Source organism: Pimephales promelas, chromosome 21, assembly GCF_988280905.1.
Source record: "Pimephales promelas chromosome 21, fPimPro1.hap1.1, whole genome shotgun sequence".
Lineage (NCBI taxonomy): Eukaryota > Metazoa > Chordata > Actinopteri > Cypriniformes > Leuciscidae > Pimephales > Pimephales promelas.
In genome coordinates, this window is record NC_142789.1 from 10,762,155 (window position 1) to 10,781,577 (window position 19,423).

General features: G+C 37.8%; 5 non-coding genes and 1 pseudogene across 6 annotated transcripts; 1 reads left to right on the forward strand and 5 right to left on the reverse strand.

The window, feature by feature from the left end:
* Window positions 1-399: 399 nt before the first annotated feature.
* Window positions 400-698, reverse strand: LOC148970412 (signal recognition particle RNA). The gene has a single exon (XR_016149006.1).
* A 5,619-nt stretch (window positions 699-6,317) lies between these two features.
* On the reverse strand, window positions 6,318-6,616 carry LOC148970413 (signal recognition particle RNA). Its single transcript, XR_016148754.1, has one exon.
* A 622-nt stretch (window positions 6,617-7,238) lies between these two features.
* Window positions 7,239-7,537, reverse strand: LOC148970414 (signal recognition particle RNA). Its single transcript, XR_016149004.1, has one exon.
* Window positions 7,538-8,488: 951 nt separating this feature from the next.
* On the reverse strand, window positions 8,489-8,787 carry LOC148970415 (signal recognition particle RNA). Its single transcript, XR_016149017.1, has one exon.
* A 622-nt stretch (window positions 8,788-9,409) lies between these two features.
* LOC120467081 (signal recognition particle RNA) lies at window positions 9,410-9,708 on the reverse strand. The gene has a single exon (XR_016148959.1).
* Window positions 9,709-12,796: 3,088 nt separating this feature from the next.
* On the forward strand, window positions 12,797-15,511 carry LOC120467078 (sterile alpha motif domain-containing protein 3-like; annotated as a pseudogene). The gene is made up of 5 exons (XR_016148497.1): window positions 12,797-12,943; window positions 13,105-13,323; window positions 13,639-13,808; window positions 14,408-14,487; window positions 14,728-15,511. The product of XR_016148497.1 is annotated as a sterile alpha motif domain-containing protein 3-like (transcript).
* The last annotated feature ends 3,912 nt before the right edge of the window (window positions 15,512-19,423 follow it).

The window sequence follows — 19,423 nt, forward strand, 5'->3', positions numbered from 1 at the left end:
AACCACATGTAGGCCCTAGCCTGAGTTTTTTTTTTTTTTTATCCACTAGCATATTTATCTTAATCTATTCTAATTGGTAACCTTAAAAATTAAATAAAGTGATCTTAGTTTAACAAATCAATCGTTTGCTTTATATATAGATTTTCAGCAGTTTGATCATTAAATATCTTTAATAGGCTATTTGTAAAATACGGACATCTAAACTACATTTGTGATACATTAAAAAATATAAGGCATTGGTGTAAATGTATCTAACAGGGAAGCCATATAGAAAAAATGTACTTTATTATAATAAATGAAGACTGGATTGGACAGTTTTATTTGGCCATTAAGGGCTTTATTTTATGTTCATTTGTTGTTGCTGTTATTTATTAGATTTCACAGAATAACTGTTCACACAAAAGAATGGGTCTCACTGTATCGCTCAGGCAGCACTGCAGTGTCTATTCACAGGCACGATCCCACTACTGATCGACACGGGGATTTTGACCTGCTTCGTCTCCGACCTGGGCCGGTTCACCCCTCCTTAGGCGACCTGGTGGTCCCGGGCTCCCCCAGAAGCACCATATCGAGACCGAACTTAGCGCGGACACCCAATCGACATAGTCCACTGCAGTCCAGAACCCCTGAGCTCAAGAGATCCACCAGCCTCAGCCTCCCAGTAGCTTGGACTACAGGCACGCGCCACTGCACCTGGCGAGAGCTGTGAGAATCAGCGCTGCTCCTGAATGAAGTGGCTCACAGCGCCCTCTAGTGTATGAAAACAAAATACCAGGGAATGATTAGGCAGGATCCGATGAACTAAAGCATTTTACAATCTCTTTGGTAGCTATATCGGTTGTTTGTGTTTGTAGCTCCGGAGAATTTCTTCACAAATCCTTGATTTTCTTCTTTACCACTTATTTATAAACAAGCACTTTCTATTTTTATATTATGTGAACTTATCCTCGATAGTATTCCTTATAAAAAACAATTGGATTGCTTTGATATCGCTACTTATATCCAACCTCCCTAAATCCTGGCTACTAGCCTTTAGCCCGCTAGCATTCCACGCGTGCCCTCTCGCCTATTTGATCGTCTCATTTTACACCCGTTTCACTGAATCCTGGTTATTTCCGACATTTCAATCCTAAATTAGTAGTGATAGTTGTAGTATCACTACTAATTTACTGATCATCCGTTATAATGGCGAACATATCAGATGCGTGTCTAACATTACCTTTGAGTGCAGATGAAGACACATTCGAGCTCTTCACGGTGAAGCAGGAGCTGGAATACGTCGAGAAACAGATCCGCGGTCTGCTGGTGAAGCAAGCCGAGCTGCTGGATCGGCGCTCAACGCTTGAAGCATCACGCGCCGACGCTAACAAATCAAATCACTCTTTGACTCCGAGTTCATCTACGCCGTACGTTACTCTGCCGAGGAAGATGCGATCATCTAAGGCTTCATTCACTCCGGCACCGAAACAACATGGACCATGGATCACACAGCGGAAGACTCGAGCCAGGACCAGAGCTGCCTCTCCGCCCCTCCCGGTCTTCGAGATCTCCACCCGGAACCGCTTCTCCCCTCTTCGCGAGCCGGAACGCGATGACACCGTGATCATCGGCACATCCATAGTCCGCCATGTCCGCGCTAATTCGGATAAAGGTAAAGTGCGCACTCACTGCTTTCCTGGTGCTCGTGTTCTTGATGTTGCTGCACAGGTTCCCGAGATCCTGAACGGGGACGAGCGCGTCGGAGCTGTTGTGCTGCACGCGGGAGCGAACGACATCAGGCTGCGGCAGACGGAGGTTCTGAAGAAGGACTACAGGAGCCTGATCGAGACGGTACGCAGCACAGCGCCTAAAGCAGCGATCATCGTGTCTGGACCGCTTCCCACGTACAGACAAGGACAGGAAAGGTTCAGTAGACTTTTTGCATTAAATGAATGGTTAATGTCATTGTGTAATGAACAGGGGCTGCACTTTGTAAATAACTGGCATCTGTTTTGGGAAAGACCGAGACTGTACAGCACAGATGGTCTCCATCCCAGCCGAATCGGAGCGGCTGTGCTATCGGACAACATTTCCAAGACATTACGCACCAGATGACTAATGAGTCAAAGTCCAAATTACAGCCTTTGCGGTCCAAACTTAACTAATAAGCATAGTGTGGAACATTATATAGAAACTGTGTCTATTCCTCGTTTAGTGAAGCCAAACAATAAATCTAGTGTAGGATCTAGCAAAAATCTTATTGTAATTAAACCAGAAAATCTAAATATCAGTCAACAAAAACAATTTCTAAAGCTAGGTCTCCTAAACATTAGATCGCTCACACCTAAGGCGGTTATCGTAAATGAAATGGTCACAGACAATAACTTCGATGTTCTGTGCCTTACTGAAACCTGGCTTAAACCAAATGAGTATTTCGGTCTAAACGAATCTACTCCGCCAGGATACTGTTATAAACATGAGCCTCGTCTGATCGGTCGTGGCGGCGGTGTTGCAACAATCTATAAAGATATTTTTAATATTACTCAGAAAACAGGTCACAGGTTTAATTCATTTGAAGTACTTGTGCTAAATGTTACGCTCTTAGATGTAAAAAGGAAATCTATATTATCTCTAGCCCTGGCTACTGTATATAGACCTCCAGGGCCATATGCTGAATTCCTAAAAGAGTTCGCAGACTTTCTCTCGGATCTATTGGTAAATGTCGATAAAGCAATAATTGCTGGAGATTTTAACATACACGTAGATAATACAAATGATGCTTTAGGGGCTGCGTTTACAGATTTATTAAACTCCTTTGGGGTCAAACAAAACGTCAGTGGTCCCACTCATCGTCTAAATCATACACTAGATTTAATTATATCATATGGAACCGATCCAACTGATATAGATATTATACCGCAAAGCGATGATGTCACTGATCATTACATGGTGACTTGCATAATACGTACTGCTGAAATATGTCATGTTGCGCCACGTTATAGACCAGGCAGAACAATCCTTCCAACCACTATAGATGGATTTTCAAATAGCTTACCTGATCTATCTAAGCTGCTAAGTGAACCCAAACAAACAGATGAATTAGAGGAAATGACTAGCAGTTTAAGCACCATTCTTACTAGTACATTAGATATTGTTGCGCCAATTAAATTAAAAAAGGTTCGAGAGAAAATTAAAGCACCGTGGTACAACAGTGCTACGCATGCTATCAAGAGAGAAACTCGCAACTTAGAGCGTAAATGGAAACAAACTAATTTAGAGGTCTTTAGAATCGCGTGGAAAGACAGTATGTCACGTTATAAAAAGACACTAAAAACAGCCAGGGCTGAGCATCTCCGCAAACTAATCGAAAATAACCAAAATAATCCAAGGTTTTTATTTAACACCGTGGCTAGGCTAACAAATAAACAGACATCACCAGAGCAAAATATACCTTTACAGTTTAGTAGTAATGATTTTATGAATTACTTCAATGCGAAAATAGAAAGCATCCGAAACAAAATTATAAATGTACAATCCGCTATGGTGTCTTATGATTCAGCTTCAATTATGGACCCTCTAGAACAACTAAACCGCTTTACAACGATAGGACAGGAGGAGCTAAATAAACTTATCATTGCATCTAAACCAACAACTTGTTTATTAGATCCAATACCCACTAAACTACTGAAAGAACTATTACCTGTAGTGGAAGAGCCTCTCCTCAATATTATTAACTCGTCTTTATCTTTAGGTCATGTCCCAAAAATATACAAGCTGGCTGTAATAAAACCGCTCATTAAGAAACCGCAATTAGATCCAAATAACTTGGCAAATTACAGACCCATTTCAAATCTTCCATTTATGTCCAAAATACTTGAAAAAGTAGTGTCCGCTCAATTGTGCTCTTTTTTGCAAGAAAATGATATCTATGAAAAATTCCAGTCAGGATTCAGACCGCATCATAGTACAGAAACTGCGCTAGTTAAAATTACAAATGATTTACTTTTAGCTTCTGACCAAGGCTGTATCTCAATACTAGTCCTACTTGATCTTAGCGCTGCGTTCGACACTATAGATCATATAATACTCTTGGATCGACTACAAAACTTCACCGGTGTCCAGGGACAGGCATTAAGCTGGTTTAGATCGTACTTATCGGACCGTTCTCATTTTGTCTGTTTAAATGGGAAAAAATCAAAGATAACGTCAGTAGACTATGGAGTACCGCAAGGATCAGTTTTAGGCCCTCTGCTATTCTCAATATATATGCTGCCACTTGGTAATATTATAAGAAAACATGGAATTAATTTCCACTGTTACGCTGACGACACTCAATTATATATTTCATCACGACCAGATGAAAACACTAACTCATCTAAAATGACAGAGTGTCTCAAAGATATAAAATGCTGGATGACGCGTAATTTCCTGCTATTAAATTCAGATAAAACGGAGGTATTACTAATTGGTCCAAAAAACTACTCACAAAACCTCTCACAATACAACTTTAATATAGACGGATGTCCTGTTACTTTATCCACAACAGTAAAAGACCTGGGTGTTATACTAGACCGCAACTTGTCGTTCGAAAATCATATTTCATATGTTACAAGAACAGCCTTTTTCCACCTTAGAAACATTGCTAAGCTACGTAACATGCTATCTATTTCTGATGCAGAAAAATTAGTTCACGCATTCATGACCTCGAGACTAGATTACTGTAATGCTTTATTAGCCGGTTGTCCTGCATCCTCAATAAACAAGCTACAGTTAGTACAAAATGCAGCTGCTAGAGTTCTTACTAGGTCAAGAAAATATGATCATATAACACCGATTTTATCATCTCTACACTGGTTACCTATTAAGTTCCGCATCAACTACAAAATACTACTACTGACCTATAAAGCCCTAAATGGTTTAGCACCTATGTACTTAACGGACCTTCTTTCGCCCTACAATCCACCGCGTTCCTTAAGATCACTAAATTCAAGGCTTCTGGTCATTCCTAGGATATCGAAGTCCAGTAAAGGAGGGAGGGCGTTCTCGCATTTAGCTCCAAAACTCTGGAATGGCCTTCCCGATACGGTCCGAGCCTCTGACTCGCTGACACAGTTTAAAACTAGATTAAAGACGCATCTCTTTAGTCAAGCATTCACATAATGCTTACCTTCTACTCCTCTGTTATGCCATACGGAACCGTTTGCCACTGAAACTGCTTAACGCACCAGTGGGGCTCGACAGCCTCTTAGACAAACGGGTCGGCGCGTATGGTTGGGTTGCGGAGAGTTCGGGTTACGGAGAGTTTGTGAGTTATAACGGAAATTATTATGAACATCAGCTATGCTAATTATTTCCCATCTGCCTTTCTGCTGTTATCTCGGGACGCTTGTCCCGAGAAAAATGGCGTTCGTCAGGTCCAGTTTTGTGTCCAGCCTCTCACGGGGATTTCGGATGCCCCAACGCCTGTGATGAGACGACTCAACGCCTGTGATGAGACGACTCAACGCCTGCGATATGTTATGGCGCCGTTTGAATCATAAACAATATTTATATTTAATATTTATATTTAAACAATATGAATGTAAGCCAGAGGAGAACTGGCCCCCGACTGAGCCTGGGTTCTCCCAAGGTTTTTTCTCCATCCAATCTGATGGAGTTTGGTTCCTTGCCACTGTCGCCTTGCTTTTGGCTTGCTTTGAGCTTGCTCAGTTGGGGTTATTTATTTAGTGTTTAGCAATGTTGTTGATCTGTGTTGTGCTACTTACATGTTATCACTGTGAAGCTGCTTTGATACAATCTGTATTGTGAAAAGCGCTATATAAATAAATGTGACTTGACTTGACTATATTGTTAAAGGTAAGTAGTACATTGTCTTATTTATGCATTTTTTAATTGCTAAATTATTTTTGCACAATACATTTAAATTATAGCTATCTAACCACATGTAGGCCCTAGCCTGAGTTTTTTTTTTTTTTTTTTATCCACTAGCATATTTATCTTAATCTATTCTAATTGGTAACTTTAAAAATTAAATAAAGTGATCTTAGTTTAACAAATCAATCGTTTGCTTTATATATAGATTTTCAGCAGTTTGATCATTAAATATCTTTAATAGGCTATTTGTAAAATACGGACATCTAAACTACATTTGTGATACATTAAAAAATATAAGGCATTGGTGTAAATGTATCTAACAGGGAAGCCATATAGAAAAAATGTACTTTATTATAATAAATGAAGACTGGATTGGACAGTTTTATTTGGCCATTAAGGGCTTTATTTTATGTTCATTTGTTGTTGCTGTTATTTATTAGATTTCACAGAATAACTGTTCACACAAAAGAATGGGTCTCACTGTATCGCTCAGGCTGCACTGCAGAGTCTATTCACAGGCGCGATCCCACTACTGATCGACACGGGGACTTTGACCTGCTTCGTCTCCGACCTGGGCCGGTTCACCCCTCCTTAGGCGACCTGGTGGTCCCGGGCTCCCCCAGAAGCACCATATCAATACCGAACTTAGCACGGACACCCGATCGACATAGTCCACTGCAGTCCAGAACCCCTGAGCTCAAGCGATCCACCAGCCTCAGCCTCCCAGTAGCTTGGACTACAGGCGCGCGCCACTGCACCCGGCGAGAGCTGTGAGAATCAGTGCTGCTACTGAATCCAGTGGCTCACAGCGCCCTCTAGTGTATGAAAACAAAATACCAGGGAATGATTAGGCAGGATCCGATGAACTAAAGCATTTTACAATCTCTTTGGTAGCTATATTGTTAAAGGTAAGTAGTACATTGTCTTATTTATGCATTTTTTAATTGCTAAATTATTTTTGCACAATACATTTAAATTATAGCTATCTAACCACATGTAGGCCCTAGCCTGAGTTTTTTTTTTTTTATCCACTAGCATATTTATCTTAATCTATTCTAATTGGTAACTTTAAAAATTAAATAAAGTGATCTTAGTTTAACAAATCAATCGTTTGCTTTATATATAGATTTTCAGCAGTTTGATCATTAAATATCTTTAATAGGCTATTTGTAAAATACGGACATCTAAACTACATTTGTGATACATTAAAAAATATAAGGCATTGGTGTAAATGTATCTAACAGGGAAGCCATATAGAAAAAATGTACTTTATTATAATAAATGAAGACTGGATTGGACAGTTTTATTTGGCCATTAAGGGCTTTATTTTATGTTCATTTGTTGTTGCTGTTATTTATTAGATTTCACAGAATAACTGTTCACACAAAAGAATGGGTCTCACTGTATCGCTCAGGCAGCACTGCAGTGTCTATTCACAGGCACGATCCCACTACTGATCGCCACGGGGATTTTGACCTGCTTCATCTCCGACCTGGGCCGGTTCACCCCTCCTTAGGCGACCTGGTGGTCCCGGGCTCCCCCAGGAACACCATATCGATACCGAACTTAGCGCGGACACCCAATCGACATAGTCCACTGCAGTCCAGAACCCCTGAGCTCAAGAGATCCACCAGCCTCAGCCTCCCAGTAGCTTGGACTACAGGCACGCGCCACTGCACCTGGCGAGAGCTGTGAGAATCAGCGCTGCTCCTGAATCCAGTGGCTCACAGCGCCCTCTAGTGTATGAAAACAAAATACCAGGGAATGATTAGGCAGGATCCGATGAACTAAAGCATTTTACAATCTCTTTGGTAGCTATATTGTTAAAGATAAGTAGTACATTGTCTTATTTATGCATTTTTTAATTGCTAAATTATTTTTGCACAACGCATTTAAATTATAGCTGTCCTACGCTATCTCACGACCAATTTGTACGAATTCGACGAGTGATTAAAAAGTGGCTAATTCGTACTAATTCGTACAACCTCACTCATACGAATTCGTACGATTTGTCTAAACCCACGTGATGGTTAGGTTTAGGGGCGGGGTAAGGGTCAGGTCATTCGTACGAATTCATACGAATTGGCCAATTCGTAAAATATGTACGATTTAGCAAAATCGTACTAATTCGTACGAGTGAGGTCGTAAGAATTCTTACGAATTACCCACTTTTTAATCATTCCTCGAATTCGTACGATTGGTCGTGAGATCGGCTTGAGCTGTCTAACCACATATAGGCCCTAGCCTGAGTTTTTATTTTTTTGTATTTTTTTTTAGCAACTAGCCTATTTCTCTTAATCTATTCTAATTGGTAACTTTAAAAATAAAATGAAGTGATCTTACCTTAACAAATCAATAATTTGCTTTATCTATAGATTTTCAGCTGTTTGATCATTAAATATGTATTATAGGCTATTTTTAAAATACGGACAACTAAATTACATTTGTGAGACATTACAAAAATATAAGGCATTGGTGTAAATGTATCTAACAGGGAAGCCATATAGAAAAAATTTACTTTATTATGATAAATGAAGACTGGATTGGAAAGTTTTATTTGGCCATTAGTGGCTTTATTTTGTGTTCATTTGTTGTTGCTGCTGTTTATTAGATTCCACGGAATAACTGTTCACACAAAAGACCGAGTCTCGCTGTATCGCTCAGGCTGCACTGCAGAGTCTATTCACAGGCGCGATCCCACTACTGATCGACACGGGGACTTTGACCTGCTTCGTCTCCGACCTGGGCCGGTTCACCCCTCCTTAGGCGACCTGGTGGTCCCGGGCTCCCCCAGAAGCACCATATCGATACCGAACTTAGCACGGACACCCGATCGACATAGTCCACTGCAGTCCAGAACCCCTGAGCTCAAGCGATCCACCAGCCTCAGCCTCCCAGTAGCTTGGACTACAGGCGCGCGCCACTGCACCCGGCGAGAGCTGTGAGAATCAGCGCTGCTACTGAATCCAGTGGCTCACAGCGCCCTCTAGTGTATGAAAACAAAATACCAGGGAATGATTAGGCAGGATCCGATGAACTAAAGCATTTTACAATCTCTTTGGTAGCTATATTGTTAAAGGTAAGTAGTACATTGTCTTATTTATGCATTTTTTAATTGCTAAATTATTTTTGCACAATACATTTAAATTATAGCTATCTAACCACATGTAGGCCCTAGCCTGAGTTTTTTTTTTATTATCCACTAGCATATTTATCTTAATCTATTCTAATTGGTAACTTTAAAAATTAAATAAAGTGATCTTAGTTTAACAAATCAATCGTTTGCTTTATATATAGATTTTCAGCAGTTTGATCATTAAATATCTTTAATAGGCTATTTGTAAAATACGGACATCTAAACTACATTTGTGATACATTAAAAAATATAAGGCATTGGTGTAAATGTATCTAACAGGGAAGCCATATAGAAAAAATGTACTTTATTATAATAAATGAAGACTGGATTGGACAGTTTTATTTGGCCATTAAGGGCTTTATTTTATGTTCATTTGTTGTTGCTGTTATTTATTAGATTTCACAGAATAACTGTTCACACAAAAGAATGGGTCTCACTGTATCGCTCAGGCAGCACTGCAGTGTCTATTCACAGGCACGATCCCACTACTGATCGACACGGGGATTTTGACCTGCTTCGTCTCCGACCTGGGCCGGTTCACCCCTCCTTAGGCGACCTGGTGGTCCCGGGCTCCCCCAGGAACACCATATCGATAACGAACTTAGCGCAGACACCCAATCGACATAGTCCACTGCAGTCCAGAACCCCTGAGCTCAAGAGATCCACCAGCCTCAGCCTCCCAGTAGCTTGGACTACAGGCACGCGCCACTGCACCCGGCGAGAGCTGTGAGAATCAGCGCTGCTCCTGAATCCAGTGGCTCACAGCGCCCTCTAGTGTATGAAAACAAAATACCAGGGAATGATTAGGCAGGATCCGATGAACTAAAGCATTTTACAATCTCTTTGGTAGCTATATTGTTAAAGATAAGTAGTACATTGTCTTATTTATGCATTTTTTAATTGCTAAATTATTTTTGCACAACGCATTTAAATTATAGCTGTCCTACGCTATCTCACGACCAATTCGTACGAATTCGACGAATGATTAAAAAGTGGCTAATTCGTACTAATTCGTACGACCTCACTCAAACGAATTCGTACGATTTGTCTAAACCCACGTGATGGTTAGGTTTAGGGGCGGGGTAAGGATCAGGTCATTCGTACGAATTCATACGAATTGGCAAATTCGTAAAATATGTACGATTTAGCAAAATCGTACTAATTCGTACGAGTGAGGTCGTATGAATTGTTACGAATTAGCCACTTTTTAATCATTCGTCGAATTCGTACGATTGGTCGTGAGATCGGGTTGAGCTGTCTAACCACATGTAGGCCCTAGCCTGAGTTTTTATTTTTTTTATTTTTTTTTAGCAACTAGCCTATTTCTCTTATTCTATTCTAATTGGTAACTTTAAAAATAAAATGAAGTGATCTTAGCTTAATGACTCGTAAATGTAAGTACACATTGATGGCCAAAGACACGAAACGAGCGGTTTGTGTGAAACGAAAAGTATTTATATTGTTTTTACCTATTGTAATCACAGTCACGTCCAAGTACTCTGAGGCCGAGGGCGCTTCTCTCTGCGAAACCGGCGGCAAGCGCCAGAAGTGATCTCTCGCGTGTGTACGTCACTCATTGTTTACACAGAGATTTCAGAAGTGTTACCCTTCACTGTGAAGATCTAAACATATTTAGATATACAGGAAATTGCAATTGAAGACGATTTCGATATATACATAGACAACGTTGATTTTTTTTTCCGCAACCGCGCAAGAGATCACTTCCAAAGCGCCCGTGCCTTCAGATCACTTGGACGTGGCTGTGATTACAAGAGGTAAAAACAATATAAATACTGTTACTTTTCTCACACAAACCGCTCGTTTCGTGTCTTAGGCCATCAATGTGTACTTACATTTACGAGTCATTAAATCATGTTTAGTTTTGACTTCTCTGTGTATAATCTTTGAGGTAGACCCAGGGTGAACCCCATAGACCTGCATTATATGACGGACAGACAAGAACGGTTTTGACCTAAAAATATCAAAAATTGAAAATACTGCCGAAACAAAGACCCCTACATCTTGGATGCCCTTGAGGTAAGCTAAAACATACCAAAAATGTATTTCAAAGTGAACTATCCCTTTAAATGGGCGAACTAACCCTTTAAGAACACGCAAGACGGGGGTGCAAAAAAAAGTCCATACTGTAGCTCTCCTTCTTTTAACACTACAAAGACAGTTCACCTATCAAAATAAACCACATAACATCTAGAATAAAGGCATATCAATGCACATTTCCTGCCAGTCCTGTGTGAAATACAACAGCACTCAAAGTTTTTTATCAAACATTATCGTGAGATGTGGAGCCAGAGCACAAGAGAACAACGGCATCTGAAGTAGCTGCTCTCGTAAAAGATCTTGCTCGCCTTTCAATTGTCCAATTTCAAAACTGTTTTCAGAGGATGAATTGATCAATAATATAATGAATCTGAATTTAAAAAAATACAAGCCAATAAATAAAAAATAATTTTCAAAAGCCGAAATTTCGGTGCATCCCTACTTGCTTTAGATTATTTGCATTCAATACTAATAGAAAGAGTTCGTTTGAATTATACCTAATCAATGATGATTACTAAAATATGTGATATAAAAAAGGCAATAAAAAAAGAGCGCGAATCGTCTGACGGTGAAAGTTAATTAAAATTGTTTTTCTCAAAATTCCATTCCTGAAAATCATAACGATTAGCCACCCATAATGTTTGTTACCGACAAACAATTAAAGGGTTAGTTCACCCAAAAATGGAAATTCTGTCATTATTTACTCACCCTCATGTTGTTCCAACCCCGTAAGACCTTCGTTCATCTTCGGAACACAAATTAAGATATTAAGATCATTCCTTCATACTAGTCCATAGGCTTCTTGAGGGAATGACTCGCTGTCCTCGAAAAGTCATTAAAGACATCGTTAAAATAGTCCAAGTGACTACAGGGGCTCAATCTTAAGTTTATCAAACGACAAGAACACTTTTTTTGCGCACAAACAACAAAAATAACGACTTTATTTCAACTATTCGTTTATTTCTCCCTCTGCCTCGAGTTACTAGTTTAATAGCATAAGCTTCTGTTATTGAGCGTCACATGCATCACACACATGACCAGCGTCGGCCAATAGTGAGCCTAGCTCTACGCAATCACACTACGTTAACTGACTACAGACCCATAGAGAAGGAAGTGAATAGTTGAAATAAAGTCGTTATTTATGTTTGTTTTTGCGCACAAAAAGTATTCTCGCTGTTTGATAAAGTTAAAAATGAGCCACTGTAGTCACTTGGACTATTTTAACGATGTCTTTGATGACTTTTCGATGCCAGCAAGTGTCATTCCCTTAAGAAGCCTATGGACTAGTATGCAGGAGCGATCTTAATATCTTAAATATCTTAATTTGTGTTCCGAAGATGAACGAAGGTCTTACGGGGTTGGAACAACATGAGGGTGAGTAAATACTGACAGAATTTTCATTTTTGGGTGAACTAACCCTTCAAATAAAAACAGATATTGAAAGTGGTTGAAACCATCTTAAATATGGTATCAAAAACTGTAATAGGTAAAATTTCAACATGTCATGGGTTTTCCCAGATTGCATCACAAATTATAATTTAATGCTTGTTTTATTTTTTGTTGCAAGCGACCCAGGGTATGTAACAGTGCAAGTTTTTTTTTTCTTTTCTTTTTTATCTGAGCAACAACAATTAAAGCTCTAATTCAATAACTCTTGTCTGGTGCACAATGACGATGTAATGTTTCACTCATTTTTTTTTTTTTTTTTTTTTTTAACAAAACAAAATTGTTTTTTTACAACAGCATACCTGGCATATGTCCCTGAAAAGAAAATTTAAAACTGAAATGTCCCTTGTTAATGAAGAGGAGGTAAAAAAGATTAAAATGAAATATGGTCACAATGTAAAGAAACCTGGAGAAAAAGAGGCTAGTTGTCAGAGAACCAGCAGATCAGTGGTAAGCAATGTCTATCAGTGATAAAAACAATATAAAACATTAAAAATAAACGTTTAGAATCTATAGCTAGTCTTTCCTCAAAGGAATAATTCACTCAGATTAAATATGAGTGAATCTTGAAACCTGTAATCTTGTCATTACATGTGTGTTTTGCATCAAAGGCAGATGAAGACTGTGTGTCTTCTATTGGAGAGGACGCTGTTTCAATCAATGCCCATGTGAAGACCTTACAGGACCAGTACAAGAAGACCCAACCAGACGCTGCAATAGTGGATGAAAAAATGAAACAAACATTTGCTTGGAGGAGGAGGGAAATAACCAATGGCATTCCTGTTGCTGAAATTTTTCAAAAATATCCCTTCCTTAGGACCCCTTCAGTTGTAAGTAAAAAAAAAAAAGAAAAGCTTAGCTATATTGTTTACCGATTTCCATACAGTGAAATCATAAAAAATATTGCTACTTTTTTAGTGAATATCTTACTGTTTACCATACAGTAGCTGTGCCTAAATGCTGCTTAAGTGAAAACAATTTTTTTTTTTTTTTGTAAACAACGCAATTTCTCAAATGTGGGAACAAGCGTTGGAAAGTTCCCATTAGAACATGGAAACGTGTGTGAACTGTTGCTTAATACTATGGTGAGAAAAGAAAAACATTTAAATTAATTGTTTTTTTTTCTTTTGGTGTTTGTGTTTCAGTTGTTTCAGGAAATGGGTCGAATGCATGCCGTAAATAATTTCAGCCGGTGTTTCCAGGATTCCTTCAGAAAAATTGTCTCTTTATTTTTTGAGTTTGGCTAAGGGGAAATCCGTTATAGAAGCACATTACATGGATGCCAGAAGCGAAGCTGTTGCAGAGAGTCTTTGTGGTATGCAGCAAGCCTAATCTATAATATGGTTTGTTGTAACACAGTCTCATCCCAAAAAGTCATATAACTGACGTTTTGGGACGTATTTTGACCATACGTCAATATCCGCCTTTTTAGGGCCCCCTTAAACGTCGGTAGATGGCGATCCCGGGCCGTCATACAACTGACGCTTTACCTTTAACGTCAGTTAGGTGACGGGTTAGGTTTAGGGTTAAGTTTAGGTATGGGGTAGAGTTAGGATCCCATAACCTCATCTACCGACGTTTAAGGGGGCCCTAAAAAGGCGAATATTGACGTATGGTCAAAAGACGTCCCAAAACGTCAGTTATATGACGATTTGGGATGAGACCGGGTTGTTTGTTGAAGAAAAATTACGTGTAAAACAGTTCCGCTACCCAAAATAATAACCTGAAAAGCACCATTTATTTTATTTTATCTTTGCTTTATTGTATTTATTTGAGCGATTGCTTGTAGTTTGATTATTTGTTCTTTTTTTTTTTCTTTCCCGTCAGTAGACCTTTTTTCTGAACATGACACGTACTGAAACCGTGAGCAATTTAAACTGTTACACCCCTAATACATGTTCAATGTCTTTTTAGATATGGATTTTCGTGCTGCTCTGGTTTTACTTTCGGTGATTTTCAGGGAGAAAGTGGATGATTATATCACAATCAGACAGGTATTGAATGCAAAGAATTTAAAGCAAGTAGGGATGCACTGAAATTTAATTCAGATTCATTACATTATTGAATTTAATTAAACTCTTATAATAATACAATTATAAAAAAAAAAGAAATGTAGTGAAGTGAGATTAAATAAGAAGTGTAGATGCACAGTTTTAACTAGTCATTGGGAACATGAATTTAATCCAGATTTACTTCTGATGTTTATAATATTGGTTCTTCTATTTTTTTTTTAGGAAGAACCAGCCACACCATATCCCACTGTACAGATTTTGGGAGCTTCTAACTGGAAACAGGTCTTCAGTGAGAGGAGAATCTTCATCACTGTAAAAATGGAGGGATCTGAAGTTTGCAGAGCAGTTGGGGTAGAGGATGGTGTTCTCTCTGCTTTTTGCGCATATTTTGTATTCAACCTTGCGTATCCCTCGTACAACAGGAACACTTTACTCTTTCTCCAAAGGCATGTGTTGAAGGTAACTGCACCTGGTGATAAGCCATTGCCAACTGCTGTCGTCAGGATTATTGATCTTTTATCTGAGAGGATGCCACGGCCCTATGTATGTGTGTTCACGCAGACACTTTATGTAGTGAAACTAATCAAACATATAGGATTGATTCATGCTCATGAGCATGACTTTTCCATCTGTTGCGGACTTGATGGATGCCAAAATTTCTTTTTCAAATACGAGTCTTTCAGGCATCATGTATAGAAAACAGAACTCACATTTGGCCAAGTCGTTATAACGTCACTGGAGAGGATGATGTTGACATTAGTGAACTGCAGAGGATACTCCTGAAGATGTTGTGCTGGATATGAATGATCTTTTGACTAATTTAGATACATTGTGGATACTGTGTGGAAAACTGTTGCTCCCACAATTGTTTGATACTCATTTCCATGCATTTCAGGTTTTATATGACAATGATTGGTTTTGTGTGATGCCAGGAGAGGAACTGGACTACCAGTCACTTGACCTTTATGCGATCGATGACCTCTTGTATGTTGGAGCTAGATATGCATAGTCATTAGATTTGTGCACATCTCAATGTTTATAATTGAATTCTTTAAAAATGTTAATGTGATGTAAATGCAAGGGTATTGTGTGGAAGGTAAAAATGAATTTAAATGTCTTGAATTTTTTTTATTAAATAGCTTGTGAATTTTTATTGTAGAAGGGAGAATGAAATTGACATTATAGTGTAATTGTTTTATGAAATGTTTTGTAGCAAATGGAGAAATGTTTTTTTTTTTATGTTCGGTTAAAATATGTTTGAAATCTCCATTGTAAACTGTAAAGAAGATTTTAAACAAAAAGAAAAATTTTAACCTGGAATAAGAGTATTGCGTGGAGGGTAAAAAAGGAATTTAAAAGTCTAAATTGTAAAGTATATTAAAAAAAAAAATTGTGAATTTTTTTTGTAGATGGGAGAATGAAATTGACATATTGTGATATTTTAGTGTAATTTTATGAAATATTTTGTAGCGAATGGAGAAATGTTTGGTTAAAAATATGTTTGAAGTCTCCATTGTGTTAAGATGCATTTAAACAAAAATATGTTTGAAGTCTTCATTGTGTTAAGATGCATTTAAACAAAAATAAATATTTTAACCTGGAACAAAGTATTAATTAATATTAATACAGACAGGAGCCATCTTAAAGAATAGTCTCGATAAGTCGATCCCCAAGGCGGAAGCGTCGGATTCTGCAGTCGCGCGCAGTTGCTCTCCACCGACCGATTTTTTTTTTTTTCAAATTGAAACTGATATTGTGAGTCTCTTAAACGGGTTAATAAGAAAGCTATGTCAGTAACTCAAATATACTCTAAAATTTTCAAGTGAAAATTAGGAAAATTTCTCTCATTTTATAGATGATGAAGTTTGTAAGTCTGTCTATTTAAACTAAACTTATTTTGATTTATTTTGATTTTTTATTATTAATTTTATTCTGATGTTTATTATTTGTCGCTGTATAATATTTGTTTCACGAATTGTAGTGCTTGTATGTTTGTAACTTGCATTCTAATAAAAAATAAAATACATAATAAAAAAACAACAGTGATGAATTGTTCTCTTTTAAAATGTTTGATTTTAAAACTGATATCATGTTTTATGTGTATACATATGGGTGAATAAACTAAATAAAAAAATATAAAAACACGTCTGTATTAAATAAAAAATGATTGATAAACACGGAATGTAGCCTAATTAAATAACAAGTACTTTGGGTGTCTTGTTCATTATATTTATTTTCATATAAAAGCAACAGAATTTAAATCACATCCAGTTTATTAGCAACACGTGCACCAGCGTGAATCCCGCGATATCAGACTTGATCTCACAGGTGTCTGATTCACTGCGAGAACCGAGATTTGTCCGGCTTGAATGCGCTTTTTTCACTCCTCCTCTAACTGCAGCCGCCAACTCTCGACTACAATGCAGGCGAGGCGAGGGGCATCTCAAACAAGCCTATTGTGGTGGCGTTCAAGTGCGTTCAACTCGTAATTACGATCTATACGAGATGACTTGAACGCAGCATCTGAGTGAGAGTGAGGTCAAAGTCCTTTCAGGCGTTGCTAGGCGAGCTTATTATCATAAGAACCAATCACAACCATTCAACGGCTCTGGAACCAATCAGGACTCACATGTAAGTAGTAAGCTAGTGTTTGAATTTAAACAAGTACAAACTTTTTTATCATCTCTGGAAAATGTATCTGATCAAATTTAAATAATATGTTGAAATCCTTGTGGGAATTTAAACGTAGCATGCAGTGGACAACATCCTTTTAAGAAGCTCTTTACAAGTAAAAGTGAACATCAGTAATTTTAGGTATGCTTATTGCAATGCTCAATATAGTTGACAAATGTTTCTAATACATTACAAGTATATATATATATATATATATATATATATATATATATATAAAATATTTAAATATTATATATATATATATATATATATATATATATAATATTTAAATATTAAAATGATAAATGCATACATTTTTTAAATGTATTGCAGTAGGCATACATGTTTATAAAGTTCATATATTTTAAAACCACTAAATGCTTAATAATGTGTTCTTACACAAAGTAATCCAAAAATGTATTTTTAAGTAAGAGCAACATAAGTATGTTTTCTTTAAATGCACTAAAACTTCACTAAAATTATGCTTGTGTTTAGCATATTTCTTAAAAATACAATTAAGCATGTATTTTTACCAATGTACTTCTAGTGCATTTGTTAGAAATATGTTAAAAGTATACTTGTGTTGAGCATATTTCTTAAAAGTTTAACAAAGCATATATTTGGAACCAATGTACTTATACTGCCCTTTTTAGAAATATGTTAAAAGCATGCTTGTTTTCAATATACTTTTAGAAAATATACTTAAGTACAATTATTTTAAAGTGTGTTTAAAGTTGTATTGTGAAAATAGGTAAAAAGCATGATGCTAATATACTTTTAATGTATTTAAATGTAGTACATTTTTTGTTAGTATATTTGCAATGTACTATTGTATACTTTTTTTTCACTAGGGATGGTATAACACTCTGGGCTGTCTCCAAGCTGCCCAGCCATAGCTAACGTTAGATGCTAACTAATACTAACTGGCTTAGTTGGTATGGTAACATAATTAAAGCCAGTAACTTGCAAGTACACTACTTTATGTTAAATACAGATAGTTTAGGGGTTGAATTAATTAAATAATCGGCTTACCTGTTATGAAATGCTTCCCACATACATATGTGTGAGGGGTCTTTGGGTCCCACAACCCTCCATCTGGTGCTTCCCTCTTTATCGCCTGAAGCCATAACATTCTTCTTTCCGCTTGTTTTATTCGGCATGGTAAAGGTATAAATTTCAAACCTGGTGTTTTAAAAACATTTGAGGTGCAGTTCACCACGCAACAACTTTTGGGCATGTTATTTTTGTTCTTCTGTTACCGGAGTAGACAAAATTCAGAACGTGTCCAGACCGTTTGTTTTCCCCCAAAAAGGGGCGTTAACCTTCGATGACGCAAAAGTAGCGTTGCCTTATACTAGGTCCGGTCACAGGGGGGGCGATCGAGACGTTTTGGCTTCACTTTTGAGGGCTTGTGCGGCACGCTTGGTTAAGCCGCACAAAAGGCACAAAAACTTTCTAAAGTACCATAAAGTTTCCGTGTACTATAAGTGTTCTGAAGCCATTATGTGAGATAAAAATTAATATTTAAGTCATTAAATTCAAGCTCACGTAAACGTTTCCCTCCGCTGTGGCTGTCAGTCATTCTCCATTCAGCGTTTAAACAGCGCGTCGCGTTCGGTTACAATGATGAAACTATCTTCAAGATGATTCAATAATGCTATTATACTTGATCTGTAGACAAAGGTCTATGGTTTCGAATGAAAAAACTTTATCTTACTGGCAGGGACGTGCACAGAAATTTTGAGGGGCAGTTGCTCTGACCTGAAAAAAGGGAAGTAATCTGGATTGAATGAAAAACTAGCTTCTAATAAAAAAACAAACAAAAAACACTCTTAAAAAAAATAATCTTTTTTTTTTTTACCTTTTAGCTTCCCGTACATTCAGTTGTGCTTCTTGCTCGTATTCCGCTCTGATGGTAGGCTACGGGTAACTACACTTATTTTGCAGTATGATTGCATTAAGGGAACAGGAATTCTGGTAGGGAACAGAATCGACCGCTAAACCTAGTGCCGATCCTGTCCTTCCCCTGGGGCCCTAAGCAAAATTCTGCTAAGGGGCCCTCTACCTCATCTTGTGACGCCGTGACCTATGTAAACCATTTGCCATTTGCCATTGCCACACAGTCACACCTGAAACTTCAGTGCTCCCAATACAATCCTCCCTCTTTTAAACAAAACAGCCAAAGAATAAGTACAACAATATAGAAAAGAATGAGGTTCAAACAAACAATATTTATTGAATAGTG